The sequence below is a fragment of the Sorex fumeus genome, unplaced genomic scaffold, assembly GCF_029834395.1.
Source record: "Sorex fumeus unplaced genomic scaffold, SorFum_2.1 ptg000044l, whole genome shotgun sequence".
NCBI classification, from domain to species: domain Eukaryota; kingdom Metazoa; phylum Chordata; class Mammalia; order Eulipotyphla; family Soricidae; genus Sorex; species Sorex fumeus.
Genome location: NW_026606101.1, coordinates 38,177,401 through 38,195,080, shown reverse-complemented (window position 1 = coordinate 38,195,080; position 17,680 = coordinate 38,177,401).

Genomic DNA, 17,680 nt, shown 5'->3' with positions numbered 1-17,680 from the left:
GATTCTCAACAAAATACTAGCAAATAGAATTCAACAACTCATCAAAAAGATCATACACCATGACCAAGTGGGATTCATCCCAAGGATGCAAGGATGGTTTAACATTCGGAAATCAATCAACATAATTCACCACATCAACAAAAGAAAAGATAATAATCATACATCATATCAATAGATGCAGAGAAAGCATTTGGCAAGATCCAACACCCGTTTATTTCATGAAAACCTTCACCAAATTGGGGATAGTGGGGGACTTTCCTCAATATAGTTAAAGGCATCTATCACAAGCCTACAGAAAGCATCATCCTCAATGGGGAAAAACGAAGAGCCTTCCCCTTAAGATCAGGGACGAGACAAGGATTCCCACGCTCTCCACTACTGTTCAATAAAGTACTGGAAGTACTTGGAATAGCGATTAGACAAGAAAAGGATATTAAGGGCACCCAAGTAGGAAAGGAAGAAATCAAGGTCTCACTATTTGCAGATGATATGGTACTATACTTAGAGAACCCTAAAACCTCTACCAAGAAAATTCTAGAAACAACAGATCTGTATAGTAAAGTTGCAGGCTATAAAACCAATACCCAAAAGTCCATGGCTTTCCTATATGCAAATAGTGAAAGAGAAGAAAATGATATGAAGAAAATAATCCCATTCACAACTGTGCCCCAGAAATTCAACTACCTAGGAATTAGCTTAACTAAAGAAGTAAAGGACCTGTACAAAGAAAACTACAAAACGCTGCTTCAGGATATAAAAGAGGACACAAGGAAATGGAAAAATATACTCTGTTCATGGATGGGGAGAATTAACATTGTCAAAATGGCAATACTTCCCAAAACACTGTACAAATTCAACTCAATCCCTATTAGGAAACCCATGACATTCTTCAAAGAAGTGGAGCAAACACTCCTGAAATTTATATGGTACAATAAGCCCCCACGAATAGCTAAAGCAATTATTGGGAAAAAGAAAATGGGAGGAATCAACCTCTCTAACTTCAAAGTCTACTACAAGGCAGTAATAATTAAAACATTATGGCACTGGAACAAAAGCAGAACAGCAGACCAATGGAACAGTGTTGAATATACTGACATCTCCCGCCAAACATATGATCAACTAATCTTTGAAAGAGGAGCAAGAAATATGAAGTGGAGTAAGGAAAGCCTTTTTAACAAATAGTGCAGACAAAACTGGATGGCCAGATGCAAAATAGTGGGCTCAGATCTCTGCCTAACACCATGTACAAAAGTAATATCAAAATGGATTAAAGACCTCAACATCAGACCGGAATCCATAAGGTACATTGAAGACAAAGTTGGCAAAACCCTCCATGACATTGAAGCTAATGGTGTCTTCAAAGATGTCTGGTCAAGCCACTGGTCAAGCAAGTGAAAACAGAGATAGACAAATGGGACTATCTTAAACTAAGAAGCTTCTGCACCTCAAAAGAAACAGTGACCAAAATACAAAGAGAGTCCACAGAATGGGAAAGGATATTCGCCCAATACCCATTCATCAAGGGGTTGATATCAAGGATCTACAAAGTACTGGTTGAACTCCACAAGAAGAAAACATCCAACCCTATCAGAAAATGGGGCGATGAAATGAACAGAAACTTCCTCAAAGATGAGATCCGAACGGCTAAAAGACACATGAGAAAATGCCCTACATCATTAATCATCATAGAGATGCAGATCAAAACAACAATGAGATATCATTTCACACCACAGAGACTGACCCACATCCAAAAGAACAAACGCAACTGGTGCTGGCACGGATGTGGTGAGAAAGGGACCCTCCTTCACTGCTGGTGGGAATGCCAACTGGTTCTGCCCTTCTAGAAAACAGTATGGACGATTCTCAAAAAACTAGAAATTGAGCTCCCATTTGACCCAGCAATTTCACTCCTGGGGATATACCCTGGAGAGGCAAAAAAGTATAGACGAAGCGACATCTGCAGTTGTCTGTTCATTGCAGCACTGTTTACAATAGATATAATCTGGAAGAACAGATGACTGGTTAAAGAAGCTTTGGTACATCTACACAATGAAATACTATGTAGCTGTCAGAAAGGATGAAGTCATGAAATTTACATACAAGTGGTACTACATGGAAAGTGTCATACTAAGCGAAATGAGTCAGAAAAAGAGGGACAGACATAGAAAGATTGCATTCATCTGGGGAAAACATAAGTAACAAAATAGGAGACCAACACCCAAGAATAGCCAAGATAAGTACCAGAAGGATTACTCCATGGCTTTGAGGACAGCCGCACATGCTAGGGGAAAAGGCAGCTCAGATAGAGAAGGGAGCACCAAATAAAGGGTGTTGGGAGGTTCCTCTCAGGATGGGAAATGCATGGTGAGAGTAGACTATAATCCGAACAAGACTGCCACTCAATGTCTGTTTTGCAAACCACAGCACTCAAAAGGAGAGAGATAACAAAAGGGAATGCCCTGCCACAGAGGTAGGGTGTCATGGAGGGAAGGGGGATGGGAGGGATACTGGGACTGGTGGTGGTGGAGAATGGGCACTGGTGGAGGTATGGGTATTTGATCATCGTATAACTGAAGCCCAAGCACAAAAATTTGTAACTCTACAACTGTACCTCATGGTGTTTCACTAATAAAAATTTAAGGGAAAAAATGCTCTGCACCTTCAATCATCAGAGAGATGAAAATCAAAACAATGAGATATTATCTCAGACCAAATACTGGCACACTTCAAAAAGAAAAAGAACAACCAGTGCTGGTGTGGATGCAAGAAGAAAGAGGCTTTCATGCGCTGCTGTTGGGGATGCCAATTGATGTTCAGCCTTTCTAGAAAACAATAGGGACGTTCCTAAAAATTCCAGGAATTCAGTTTCCATATGATCCAGCAAGAAACTACTCTTCTTGGAACATACCTCAAGGTTTCTAAAAAACAAAAGAAAACCAGGCAGCTGTATGTTCCTTGTAGCACTATACACAATAGCCAAAATCTGAAAGCAACCCAAGTGTCAAAGAATAGATGGCTGGATAAAGAAACTATGGTAATATGAACAATGAAATATTAGTCGGCCACAAGAAAAGATAAAGTCATGAAATTTTCTCCTACATTGAGGGACAGAGAGTATCATGCTGAGAGAAGTCATTCAGAAGAAGACTCACAGAACAATATTTCTCACACGCATGATATAAAGAAACTTAATGGTGAAATAACTTATTCCCCAAGATAATGGGAAAAAAAGAATGGAAAAATGGAACTGGTATTCAGTAGGGAACATGCCACTTGATGAGGCTGTTGAATAGGACAGGGAGGGGACAATGACTGGTGGATGGAAGGTAGGAGGTGGTGCTGAAAGGGTACGTGTGAATTCCTATCAAAACAGTACTGCAAGGCACTGTGAAAAAAATTATATATATTAAAAGAGCTTTCTCGTCAAATCTGTCTGGTGGGAGGGAAGCAAATGGGGTGGTGACAGGATGTATTGGTGGAGTATACTGGACACCTATGAATGTATTGGTGTTGTAACATTGTATGTCTCAAACCTAACTTTCAATTTATTAAAATTAATTAAATTGGGCTGGAGCGATAACACAGTGGGTAGGGTGTTTGCCGTGCATGCGGTGACCCAGCCAACCATAATTCACCCTCTTGAAGAGCCTGGCAAGCTACCAAGAGTATCTCGCTCACATGGCAAAATACTGACAAGCTACCCGTGACATATTCGATATTCCAAAACACAGTAGCAACAAGTCTCACAATGAGACGTTACTGGGGTCGCTCAAGCAAATCAAAGAACAATGGGAGGACAGGGGCAGTGAATTTATTAAATTAATTAAAATAATTAATTAAGTGGGCTGGAGCGATAGCACAACAGGTAGGCGTTTGCCTTGCATGCAGCCAACCTGCCGACTCGAGTTCAATTCTTCCACTCTCTTGGAGAGCCTGGAAATCTACCAAGAGTATCTTTCCTGCATAGCAAAGCCTGCAAGCTACCTGTGGCGTATTCGATATGCCAAACACAGTAACAACAAGTCTCACAATAGAGACGTTACTAGGCCCACTTGAGTAAATCGATGAACAACGGGAGGACAGTGCTACAATTAATTATTACTTTATTAAAAGTTAATATAGATTGAAACGATGAGTAAAAAGTGTCCTTTTTCCTGTCTTCAAACACATGATAATGTATTTTTTTTCTTGTCATGGAAGCAAACACTCATTGGAAAATACAGGGACCATAAAAAAGAAAATTAAAATTATAAACTCACTATCCAGAGATAAAACATTATGTTTATTGATGTATTTTGTTCAAATCTCCTTTATATGCAATTTAAAGCATGTTAGAGAAAAAGAATCACATTAGAATTATACTGTTTGTATTATTTTATAACACTATTACATTATGATTATGATAATTTTTGTTGTCACTAAAAACTGGCACAAAATTTTAAAAGTTGTTTAAGATGCACACATGGACATGTCATAATTCAGTCACTCACTTCATTGTTATTGGTTATTTATGTTTTGCCAAGGTTTAGCTGTTAAAAGCAATTGTGACATATCTACTCTTGCATATTATTTTTCTTGTCTTAGAATCTGCCTTCTGTAGTAGTGAAACATTTGCAAGAAATCACAAAATTCATAATTAAGCTATTTAGTCTTGTTTTGACACTGCTGCTATATAAAGCCAAGTTTTCCATACCAGGAACTGACTGTGAAATCACTGCTACCATGCATACCGGGAGAAACTGACTTCTCATTACCCAGGTATTCCTGTCAGGACTGCTAACCATGTGGTGGGTGCAGGGCAATCCATAGGGTGCCATCTTGTTGGCATCATCTTCCATGTAATAGCTAAGTCATCATTGCATAGCTACTATTTAAAAATCCAAGTGAAAAACAAGTCGTCCTTTTCCAATGATTCCCTAAAGTATGAAGAAATGTGTCTTTGTTAGTTCACTTTGGGTCATGTGCCTATGTTTATTGCTCCACCAGTTATGAAGGTCATGGAGAGGAAAACAAGTTAATTGACATAATCTCTGTAGTTTTGCTTTCTGGTATGATCCTGAGCATTAAAAATAGATTGAGGCAACTCAGGGGTTTTGAGCTACACCATTTTTATAATAAGAAGCAGTAAAATGGGATAAAATGAATAGAACAGATACCAGTCTTTTGGAATAACCTGTCAGTAACTCAAATATATCCCTTAACAAAACACCCAAGGATGTTTTTCCTATGGGTACCCCTCAGAAGAGTAGTTTAGGCTCAGAATGCAAAGGGTTTGCAAATGTGCACCCAGAAAGAATAGAACAGCTTGAACAACAACAAAAAATCGATGACAAATATTTTCCAAATACAAACGTGGCCAGTCAAACACAGAATAAGACTGTTTAGGGTCTTTTAGGTGTAGGGACATCATGGGCAAAAGTATGATAGAAAATTGTCAGAACTTTGTATTTTAAGGGTGCTTGCTGATTAATTATGTAAAACACACCAGCCCCTGATCTTAAGGTGCCTATTGAATGTTGATATGCTCACTAACTATCCTTAAAATTTCTGTCAACAAGGCTCAGCTATTAGGAGCACTTTGGGGTGGGGGAACAATATTTTATTGCATAAATGGCCCAAGGATGGCTGCCTAGGCGACCCTAAACCTTGAATAGTTCATGTGTGTTTGTCTCCTTAGGTGTTTGTATAATTCTGCAACCTGCCTCTGCTGGACAGAGATCGAAGGTGTCAATCTGGTTGGCAGTAGATAAAATGTCATAAAATCCAAACCAAATCTAGGTTCTCTGCCAAAATACATGCTTCCTTCTATGTTTCCCATCCCTAGAAGTCATTTCGATTTGTGAGAGACCCTATGACTTAGAGTCTGGTGCATCCACCAGATTTCATTTACAGCCCCGCCTCCTCTATTTTCCCCTAAAGCAATTTAAGATCTCTTTTTAAGATCTTAAATTACTTGTCTGTTCCAATCTCTTGTATATGCAAGTTAAAAATCAGTTGAGTGCCACTGAGCCGTCGCTTAGGTAAACAGGTGAAGGCTGGGACTACTACAGCGATATTGTGTGTTTAAAGACCAGAGCCTCAAGGAAAAGCATAAAAAGAAATACCAGTCAAAGATGATGTTTCAATTTTCTAAACTAGTCTTGTCTACTACTTACCTCTAGGTGTCCCCTACCATGAGACAAACAGGAGCTGATTTTTTTTAACTAAATATTATTTGGGAGCAAATATAATCCTTTTAAATGCAATCTCTTTCTAGTCAACTAGAAAATCTCAGAAGTCCATCATGCCCCACAATATTGATTATCAAGCACTTTTTGACTTTTGTTTCTCTGGGGAAAATCTTGAGCAACAGGAGGCTAGATTTAGAATTGGGAACACTGAAAACTGTCTGCTACCTCTGCACAGCAGTATTTTATGGAGAGTCAGAAATGTGTATTCTGGGAGGTTATAAAGCTATAGACCCCAATTTTGGGAACTTGTATTATTAGGATTATTGGAAATGTTAAAGTCCCTTCCATATTTGAAATGTTACAATATTTCAATTAAAATCCCTGAACATAGTTTCCAACTATTTACAACAGAACACAATATCAGAACTTATAGCCTCAACTTCTTTATAATGAGAATGGATTTTATTAGGGCAAGCTGTCGCGGACATGGACACACTTTGTTATGTTTGTTTAGAAGTACAAGATGAAGACAGCTGAGTGACAGTCCCTAATGCAAGGGAAGAACTTAGAAAGAAAGGAGGGTAAGAAAGAACAGAAGGAAGCTGAGTGACTGGAGAAAATTTAGAAGAAAAACAATTAAGGTATGAAGAATTAAATTGTTTTAAGGCCCAAGAATATTTTCCCCCAAGAGATACTATATGTGAGAGAGTAAGTCATGATGCAGACTAGAACATTTCCTTCTTTACTGTTTTACTTCTTTAGCATGTTCTTTCTAGTCAAAACAAAGAGATGATAGAGAACCAGATGGTTATATAGAGCTTCTTATGCAGTGCAAGCCCCAATACCGTAAGGAAAATGATTGATATATTTGGCTACAATAAGCCTAAAAATTTGTCATTTGTTAAAATTTGAAGTAAAGGAATGTAACATAAATATTTGTGATTTATATAACTAAGTGGTCAAATGATAGTAAACATAATTATATATGTCTGTGAGGAAACATAGTGGATGTCAGAAGAATAATTTTTACTATTTTTTTATCATGCATTCTTCTAAACTGTTTTGAACCTCAATTAAAATATGTTACTCTAGACCCGGACAGAAGCCCGAGGGTTGCTGGAGTTTGTAATGTTTAGTTTAAAAACTCCCTGGAGTTCCAGCCTGCACGCCCATCCAGCCACCGCCTTTCCTCTGAGTCCTTTTGTGCGCCACCCCAGTTCGGTCTAGCCCCGCAATCCTGCTCACCTGACACCTGGACAGTGGCCTGAGGGCACTCCCCAAGTTCCTGTGCATGCCCACCCAGCCCTGCTTTTCCTTTGTACAGGCCCTTGAGTCCAGGTCTGTGAACTAGCATTAGGACCAGCTGCGGATGTGGCTTCCATGTAGGCGGCGTGGCCTCCCAAAAGTGAGTGTGGACTTCTCTGAGGCACCACAATTATATTTCCCACTCCCAGCACTCTCAACTCACATCCCAACATGTATCACCTAATTCTTTGAAAAAAGTCCTGGCCACCTCAAATACAATATGACAATAATCCACTGACCTACTCCAATTCCAGCAAAAGGACAGTAAGCAAGGAGCTGTTCAAGCCCAATATAAAAAAGCAACCTCCTCCAACTCTTTACTTGATGCCTATCATAAGCCACAGATTAATGTCTGAGAGGAAGGACAGATTCTTGAAGGGAAGAAGGTTGAGCACCATCAACCAACCTTACTCAGAATCCTTTCCCACAATAAGAGGGAAGACTGCTAGTGCACCTCAAGGTTTTACCTTCATACAACCACAACAGCATGAGAAACAGTGAAAATCTCCACTACGAGGAGAGGATGAAGAAAAGAATCCCAAAACCTCAACAGGGGTAACCCATAAATACAATCTCTCTGATAAAGAATTCTGAGATAAAATGTGGAAGATGTTCAAGGAACTACTGAAAGAAACAATGGAGCAGACATCCAGAAAATTAATAGAAGAAATGAAAGAAACAGTGAAACAGATAGTTGAGAAAATACAGGCAGAAATGAGAGCAGAAAGAAGAAAGCTACAAAAAGAATTGTCCCAAATAAGAAAGGATTCGGTAGATAAAATTAAAAACTGAGCGCGTGCCCTAGCAGTAGAATGTCTACAGCTGAAGACAGAATTAGAGATCTTGAAGATGAGCAACAGAAATCATACAGACAACAACAAACAATGGGAAATGACCTCAAAATAGCTCTAAAGCAAATCAGAGAACTAGGGGATGACTCCAAGAGGGACAACATTAGAATCATCAGAGTACTGGAAGGAAAGGGAGGCAACCACAATGAAAAAGCCACAGTGAATGAAATCTTTTCTGAATAGTTCACAGAGTTAAAAAATGCAGACATCCAGAACCACGGAGGCAGAAGGGTACCAACTAAAAGATACCCTAATAAAAATACTCCAAGGCATATCATATCATAGAATGATGGATGCCATGGATAGAGACACAATACTGCAAGCAGTAAGGTCAAAAAAGAAATTCGCAAAAGGAACACCCCTGAGATTTACAGAGAACCTATCAGAGAAAACCCTCCTAGCCCGAAGAAAATGGTGGGATATAGTGAAAAAAACTGAATGAAATGAATGCCTCACCAAGAATACTTTATCCAGCTAAACTCTCACTCAAATTTGATGGAACGATATACCATTTTATAGATAAAAACAACTCAGGAACTTCATAGACTCAAAACCCAACCTAAGGGAAGGACTTAAAGGGCTTCTGTAATTCAAGAAGGAAAAGACTCATAACCACAACAAACCCTTACAGAGAGATGGCACAAAACCCCATGACAATAATCTCTCTCAATATCAATGGTCTAAATACACCAATCAAGAGACACAGAGTGGCAAAATGGATCCATAACCTGAAACCAACATTCTGCTGCCTACAAGAAACTCATGTGAACAGTCAGAGCAAACACAGACTCAAAGTTAAAGGATGGAAAATAATCCTGCAAGCAAACAACTTCCTCAAATTAGCTGGGGTGGCCAAACTACTATCAGACAATATAGATTTCAGGTTGAAAAATATTAGAAGGGACAGCGAAGGCCATTTTCTATTTATCAAAGGGTAAGTACATAAGGAAGAAATCACACTCTTACATGTAGATGCACCTAATGAGAGACCAGCTAAATACTCAAGACAACTGATAGCAGATTTAAAGGAAGACTTTGCCAGCAATACAATAGTGGTCAGAGACTTCAACATCACCTTATCACCTCTGGATAGATCAACAAAAACAAAACTCATCAAGGAAACAATGGCTTTTAAGGAAAAAATAGAAGAGAGATGGCTAACAGTCCTATACAGGGCTTTACACACCCAAAAGAAAAAGCACACATTCTTTTCCAGTGCATACGGAACATTCTCTAACATAGACTACATGCTGGGTCACAAAACATACCTCAATAGAATCAAGAAGATATAAATTGTATCAACTATCTTTTCAGACCACGAAGTGCTGAAGATAGAAGGAAATCACACACAGACGCGGAGAACCAAATTAAATTCCTGGAAATTGAACAACTCAGTGTTGAACAATGAGTGGGTCAGGAAGGAAGTCAAGGATGAAATCAAAAAACGCTGGAAACAAATGAGAATGAAGACAAGAGCTAACAGAACCTATGGAACGCAGCGAAAGCCGTGTTAAGAGGAAAATTTATAGCTTTGCAAGCAATCCTAAGGAAGGAAGAAAGGGCCTACATAGATAACCTGACCTCACTGCTCAAGATCTTAGAAAAAGACCAACAAAAGGAACCCAAATTTGGCTGAAAGAAAGAAATAATAAAAATTAGAGCAGAAATTAGCGACATGGAAACAAAAGAAACAATCCAAAAGGTCAATGAAACCAAGAGCTGGTTCTCTGAGAAAATAAACAAGATTGATAAACCACTAGCAAGACTCACAAAGAAAGAGAGAGAGAGAGAGAGAGAGAGAGAGAACCCTATTATGCCAAATCAGAAATGAAAAGGGGGACATCACAACAGAAACCAATGAAATTCAAAAGATCATCAGAGACTACTTTGAGAGTCTGCATGCCACAAAACAAGAGAACCTAGAAGAAATGGATAAATTCCAGGATTCCTATAATCTCCCAAGATTGAACAAAGAAGACTTGGAATACCGGAATAGACCTATTAAATCAAGGAAATTGAAACTGTAACCAAAATACTTTCCAAAAACAAAAGCCCAGGCCTGATGATATCAACAAAAGTAAAGATAAAAACCGTATGATCATATCAATACATGCAGAAAAAGCATTTGACAATATATAGCACACGTTTATCATGAAAACTTTCACCAAAGTGGGCTTAGAAGGAACTTTCGTCAAGAAAGTCAAAGCCATATACGACAAACCTATGACAAGCATTATTTTCAATGGGGGAAAATAATGGCCTTCCTTCTAAATCAGGGAGAAGACAAGGACGTCCACTCTCACCACTTCTGTTCAATATAGTACTGGAACTACTTGCAATAGCACTTAGGCAAGGAAAAGATATTAAGGGCATTCAGATATGAAAGAAAAATATCAAGCTCTCATTATTCTCAGATGATATGATACTATATCTAGAGAATCCTAAATCCTCTACCAAGAAACTCCTAGAAACAATAGACTTGTGCAGTAAAGTCGCAGGCTATAAAATCAATACACAAAAATCCATGGCCTTCCTATATGCAAGTAATGAGACAGAAGAAAAAGACATGAAAAAATCAATCCCGTTCACAATCGTGCCCCAGAAAATCAAGTACCTCGGAATCAACAAAACAAGGAGGTAAAGGACATCTACAAAACACTACTCCACAAAATAAAAGAGGATATGAGGAATTGGAAACATATGCCCTGCTCATGTATAGAAAGAATTAACATTGTCAAAATGGCAATACTCCCCAACGCACTATACTGATTCAATGCGATCCCTATAAGGATACCCACGAAATTCTTCAAAGAAATGGATCATGCACTCTAAAATTCATTTGGAACAACAAACACTCATGAATAGCTAAAGCAATTCTTGGGAAAAAAACGATGGGAGGCATCACCCTCCCCAACCTCAAACTCTACTACAAAGCAGTAACAATTAAAACAGCATGGTACTTGAACAAAGCCAGGTCCACAGATGAATGGAACAGTGTGGAATATTCCTACACACACCCCAATTGTATGAACATCTAATCTTTTATAAGGGAGCAAGAATGTGAAGTAGAGCAAGGAAAGCTTATTTAACAATAGGTGCTGGACAACCACTGCAAAAAAAATGGGTTTAGACCTCGATTTAACACCATGCACAAAAGTCAGATCAAAATAGATTAAACACCTCAACATCAGACCAGAATCCATACATTGAAGACAAGGTCAGCAAAACCCTCCACAATATTGAGGCTAATGGTTTCTTCAAAAATGACGTGCCACTGACCAACCAAGTGGAAAAAGAGATAAACAAATGAGACTATATTAAATTAAGAATCCTCTGCACCGCAAAAGATACAGTGATAAAAATACAAAGACAATCTACAATCTACAGAATGGGAAAGGATATTCACCCAATACCCATCTGATAAGGGGTTGATATCAAGGATATACAAAGCACTGGTTGAACTCCACAAGAAGAAAACATCCAACACCATCAAAAAAATGGGTTGACGAAATGAACAGAAACTCTCCCGACAAAAAAAATTAGTCAATCACCTCTTAAAAGAAGAACAATAGGAGAAAAGTAGTGATGTCTTTGAGAGTAAAATGAATACAGAAACTTTCTCAAGTTTAAAAGATGCAAGGAAAAAAGAATTGCATTGAAGACTGGGGAGATAGTACACTGGTAAGATACTTACCTTGCACATGGCCAGCCTGGTTTACATCCCAGCACTATGTATGGTGTCTAAGCCTTGCTAGGAGCGATCCCTGAGCATAGAACAAGAAGCAAGCCCTGGAAATACCAGCTGTAGCCTAAAAAATTAAACAAATAGAAAGTCAAGGAATGTCTTGATGCTGAAGAGGAAGCTTCAGTTTCCCTTTTGCCACTGCCTAAAAATGACTCCACTTTAGCTGTTACCGTTCAACATTCTAAACATTCCTACAACATTCTTTGGCTCTCCTTAAGACTAATAGTTTACAATTTTCTCCGATGACAAATTGTGTCGAGCCAATAGTTAAATATGGACCATAAAGGTATATTCAAATTTTTTATTCCTATTGGTATAAAAAATGGAAGATGTTAATTTTGTGTTAGCAACCACCAAAATCTTGAAATTACCAAGACAACTCTTTTAACAAGTCGAGCTCGTATGGTATTTAATTTAATAAGAGTTACAAAGAGCAAATTTTCCTATAAATCTCCCCCCACTCCAAAGTGAGCCAGTCTTTACCTATTCCTATGCTAAATTTCTCCTTGTCAGGGAATTCCTTTCTCTTCTGCTTTTACATAGACTTTTCCAATGATTTCTAATTATTTTCATTAAATTAAATTAAATGTTATTCTATTTTTGCTTACAATACTATTAATAATGATTTCTATTGTTCATAATTCAAATACCACACGAACCACCAGTGTACCCATCTCCCTCTCCCCAAGGGCTTAATCTCACCTCACCTCACACAACTGTATATGTATATGTCAGTTTTCCCATTATGTAGCCTTTGGATCTTCATTTCAACCTCTCTGTGAAGCTGTGAAGACAAAGGCCAACAGGCCTATGAAAAAGTCATTCACTCATGACTGGATCAATGCATATTTAAACAACGAGATACTATCTCTCACTTAAAAGAATAACGCATATCTAAAGTCTGGAAATAGCCAGTGTTGGTGGGATTGTGGTGAGCAAGGAACCCCTACCCACTGTTGTTTGGTATATCATCTGGTTCAGCCTCTATAGAAAGCAATATGGACAGTTATTTCAAAAAAGGAAAAAAAAGGAATACAACTCCCATATGATACAGTAATACCAATTCTTGGCATTTATATCCCAGAAACAAAATCATTAATTTGAAAAATATATATACACATCCCTATTCTTCACTGCAATGGCAAGATATGCCTAACCCAAACACCCAACTGCAGATGAGTGTTTCTGAGTCTTAACATATTTATTCAATAATAGCACAGCGGTAGGGCGTTTGCCTTGCACGCAGCCAACATGGCTGACCCGAGTTCGATTCCTCCGCCCCTCTCGGAGAGCCCGGCAAGCTACCAAGAGTATCTCGCCCACACAGCAGAGCCTGGCAAGCCACCAGTGATGTATTCGATATGCCAAACACAGTAACAACAAAATCTCCAATGGAGACGTTACTGGGCCCACTCGAGCAAATCGATGAACAACAGGAGGGCCTTTACCTTTACCTTTACCTTTAATTCAATTCCTGAAAATAATGGGAAACCTGGGAGCATGGACCAATGTAGAAATCCACTGCAGCCACTCCTGCATAAATGCCTTGGAGGGTTAAGCAAAAACCACCAAAAAAGAAAAGAAAAGAAAATATGCCTCTGGTAAGAAGTGCTTAAAGTTTAGTCTCACTGGCCGTTGGAGTGAGCCTGTGTTCAGTAGGTCACTAAATTTTATCAAATAAGAGACACACCAATGAATCCCCAAAGACAGCAGCTGGCTGGCTGGAGATCTCTCTGGACCCCCAATTCCACTGGGACACCTCAGATGGAGTGCGTGTTCCCTCTTTGTCCTCTCCAGATGAAATGCCAATCAATGGCCACGAAGTTCCAGAAGCAAAACCCAAGTCTGTTGGCTCAAGGACTAAGACTCCAGGTCACATTGCGGCAGCAAAGATGGGCCAGCCCTTCCCATCTTTCTGCCTGCTTGGGGTCCAGGCTGTCATGCCCACAATCTGCCTCAGGAGCCATCTCAGCACATCGATGGCCTTGATTCAGAGACTTCCAAATGAACCTCAAAGTGGATTTGGTCCCTACATAGATGTCTTTGGACCCCAACCATTTACAGTTTCAGAATTCCAGAAGCACACAACCTCTCATGATGTTCATAATAAGCAATGAAAAATAAGTTATCTAGCATCTGCCCCTGGCAGGCAGGCTTGAAAGGTGGCGGGAAAATTCAAAATAATAGTGGTGGGAAGGTATAATGGTGGTTAGATTGGTGCTTAAATATTGAGTGTAATCAATTAATGTGAACAATTATGAAAATAAATTTTAGAGAAAAACAAAAATGTGAAAAGATAAATTTTATCAGTAAACATTGGAGAAACTTTCAGACTTTCTCATCATTTGCCCTCAAAGCATAGTGACCTTACCAATATGTCACTAGATTCATCTTCAAACACCATATTTAAATGTTCCTTGAAAATCTAAAATGAGATGCTGGAGATATAGAACAGGAGTTTAAGGGTTTTCTTGGCAAACCCAAATTCTATCCCCAACACCTCATATGGTCCCTAGAACTCTTAGAGTAGCTCTTAAGCACAGAATCAGGAGTTTGTCCTAAGCACTGTTAGGTGTGTTTCAAAAAGGAAAACCTAAAATAAAAGCATTATTCACTATTATTGAGGAGTCACTGAAGCTTTCCATCCTACATTTTGCTACAGAAATCTTAGCTACTCTAGTCCAGCATTTCTTAACCTTATTGTTCCTGTGAATCAGTACCAATCCATGAGAACCACCAGTCAAAGAGAGAACCACACTATTTTTGTTCAGTGTCACTCAGATGAGCGTTGCCAATATGGTCACTGAGGAAGCAGGCAAACAGATAGTTGTGTGGTGTCCTGGCAATGAATTTTTATTTTATTTTATTTTTGTTTCTTGCTGTTTAATTTTTATTTTTATTAGTGAAACAACATGAGGTACAGTTGTAGACTTACAAATTTTTGTGCTTGGGTTTCAGTTATACAATGATCAAATACCCATCCCTACACCAGTGCCCATTCCCCACCTCCAATTCTCCCAGCATCCCTCCCACCCCCTACTCCCCCATCCCACCCCACCCCTGTAGCAGGGCATTCCCTTTTGTTCTCTCTCTCCTTTTGTGTGCTGTGGTTTGCAAAAGAGGCATTGAGTGGAAATCATGTTCAGTCTATAGTCTACTTTCAGCATGCATCTCTCATCCTGGGAGGATCCTCCCAACACTGTTTACTTGGTGCCCCCCTCTCTATCTGAGCTGCCTTCTCCCCCAGAATGTGCGGCTGGCCTCTAAGCCATGGAGTGAACCTCCTGGTACTTATCTCGGCTATTCTTGGGTGTTAGTCTCCCATTTTGTTACTTTATATTCCCCAGATGCATGCAATCTTTCTATGTCTGTCCCTCTCTTTCTGATTTATTTCGCTTAGCATGATACTTTCCATGTAGTACCACTTGTATGTAAATTTCACGACTTCATCTTTTCTAACAGCTGCATAATACTCCATTGTGTAGATGTACTAAGTTTCTTTAACCAGTCATCTGTTCTCAGGCACTCAGTTTTTTTCCAGATTTTGGCTATTGTGAGCAGTGCAGCAATGAACATAGAAGTGCAGATGTCATTTTGACTGTACTTTTTTTTCCCTCTCCAGGATATATTCCCAGAAGTGGTATTGCTGGGTCAAATTGGAGCTCAATTTCTAATTTTTTGAGAATCGTCCATACGTTTTTCAAAAGGGCTAAACCAGTCGGCATTCCCACCAGCAGTGGAGGAGAGTCACTCTCTTGCCACATCCACACCAACACCAGTTGCTTTTGTTCTTTTGGGTGTGGGTGGCAATGAATTTTTAAGCTAAGATGGAACTGGAAGAAGTTATTATGTCACTAGCCTTAAAAACATTATTGCAGGAATCACTCTTTGGACTAAGGAACTGAGATTCATTAAGGCTTTTCCTAATGCAGGCACAGGCTCAAAGAAGTCTTGACCCCCTCTCTCAGAGAAGTTCTAGCAGAAGTACAGGGATGGGAAAAGGACACGGAAAAAGACCATTACAGTTTTCAAACTCTTCTCCTTGACAGTGCTATAGCAACGAATTCTTAACTAGGTAGAAAATCCTACGTGGGGGCAGTTTAGAAAAAGTGTGTATAAACTAACTTGGACAAAGTAAGAGTTCCAGCATGTGTTGTCAGCATTTTGCCCTCTCCCAGCTACCAGGTACATGCAGTCTGCACACATGCCACCTGCATCTCCCATATTGAGATATGTATCCTCAGCTCTTTACATCTCTGGAGAAGTCTGTGTTCTTTATGAAAGTCTCTCTCTTGAAAGTCAATCTCTATGTCTGTCTGTCTGTCTGTCTGTCTGTCTGTCTGTCTGTCTCTGTCTCCTACTGAAATTGTTTTCTGCAAAGGTAAGTTTCCAGAACTAAGAAGCATGGTCTATGACTAGGTCTTGGGCTAACTTTCTTTCCTGAAAAAAGCAATTTCTCACTTCAGACTACACACCAGGTACATATGAAATTGGCTGCTAGGGACCATCTCCCACGCTGCACACAGAACAAGAGAATGTCTGGTGCATCTTGACAGCTGCCTTGTGGGGCTGGTAGGGCACAATTGTCCATGCCATGGAGAGGTTCATAGCACTTTCACCAGTCCTAAATCTCATAGGCACAAAAACAGTAACAACAAGTTCACGATTTGTTCTAAGACATTGCTGGTGCTCGCTGGAGCAAATAGATGAACAACAGGAGGACAGTGCTGCAGTGCTACTTCCTGAAAGAACAGAGGCTGATAGAGAGTAAGAGAAATTCCTATATCAAGGCTTACTTCTTCTCACCTCACAGAAGTCATCCAGAGACCCTCCACCAGCAGCACTGAGAGCAAGGAACAAGTCGTAGAGAACAGAAAGAAATAGGAAATTTTTTGTGACATAACTTGATGTATAGCACAGCGGTAGGATGTTTGCCTTGCATGCAGTCAGCCCGGCTGAGCCAGGTTCAATTCCTCTGCCCGTCTTGGAGAGCCCAGCAAACTACTGAGAGTATCTCGCCCACATGACAAAGCCTGGCAAGCTACCTGTAACGTATTCAATATGCCAAACACAGTAATAATAAATTCCACGATGGAGACCTTACTGGGCCGCTCGAGCAAATTGATGAACAACGGGAGGACAGTGACAGTGACAGTGAACCTGATGTATCTACTGACATTAGTAACCATAGTATTCTACTTTGCTTTGTAGACAGAGAATATGGAGCTCTTATGAAGGTAAAATAAAGATGAGGAGTTTAGGAAAGAACTTTGCTGACTTGTCTTCCCTGGACACACCCTAATTCAAAGATAGTGGTCCCAAAAGTTATTTTCAAGGAAAGGGCTTTTTCTGGTGAAAACACAACAGTATGTATATGGATAGTACTAGAAGCATACCTATATATTGTGTAGGTATACTAGTAAAAATAAAGAATATCTGTTCATCTAGAAATCTTATCAACTCACTGTATATTTATAGGGAGTACATCGCAATAAAGTTCTCTTCTGAACTGAGCACTATGGTGAATGACTTCTTAAATGAAACTGGAAGACCATTTCTAAATTCCAGGCTGCTTCTAAACTATGCAAGATAGACTAACACCAGCAGAT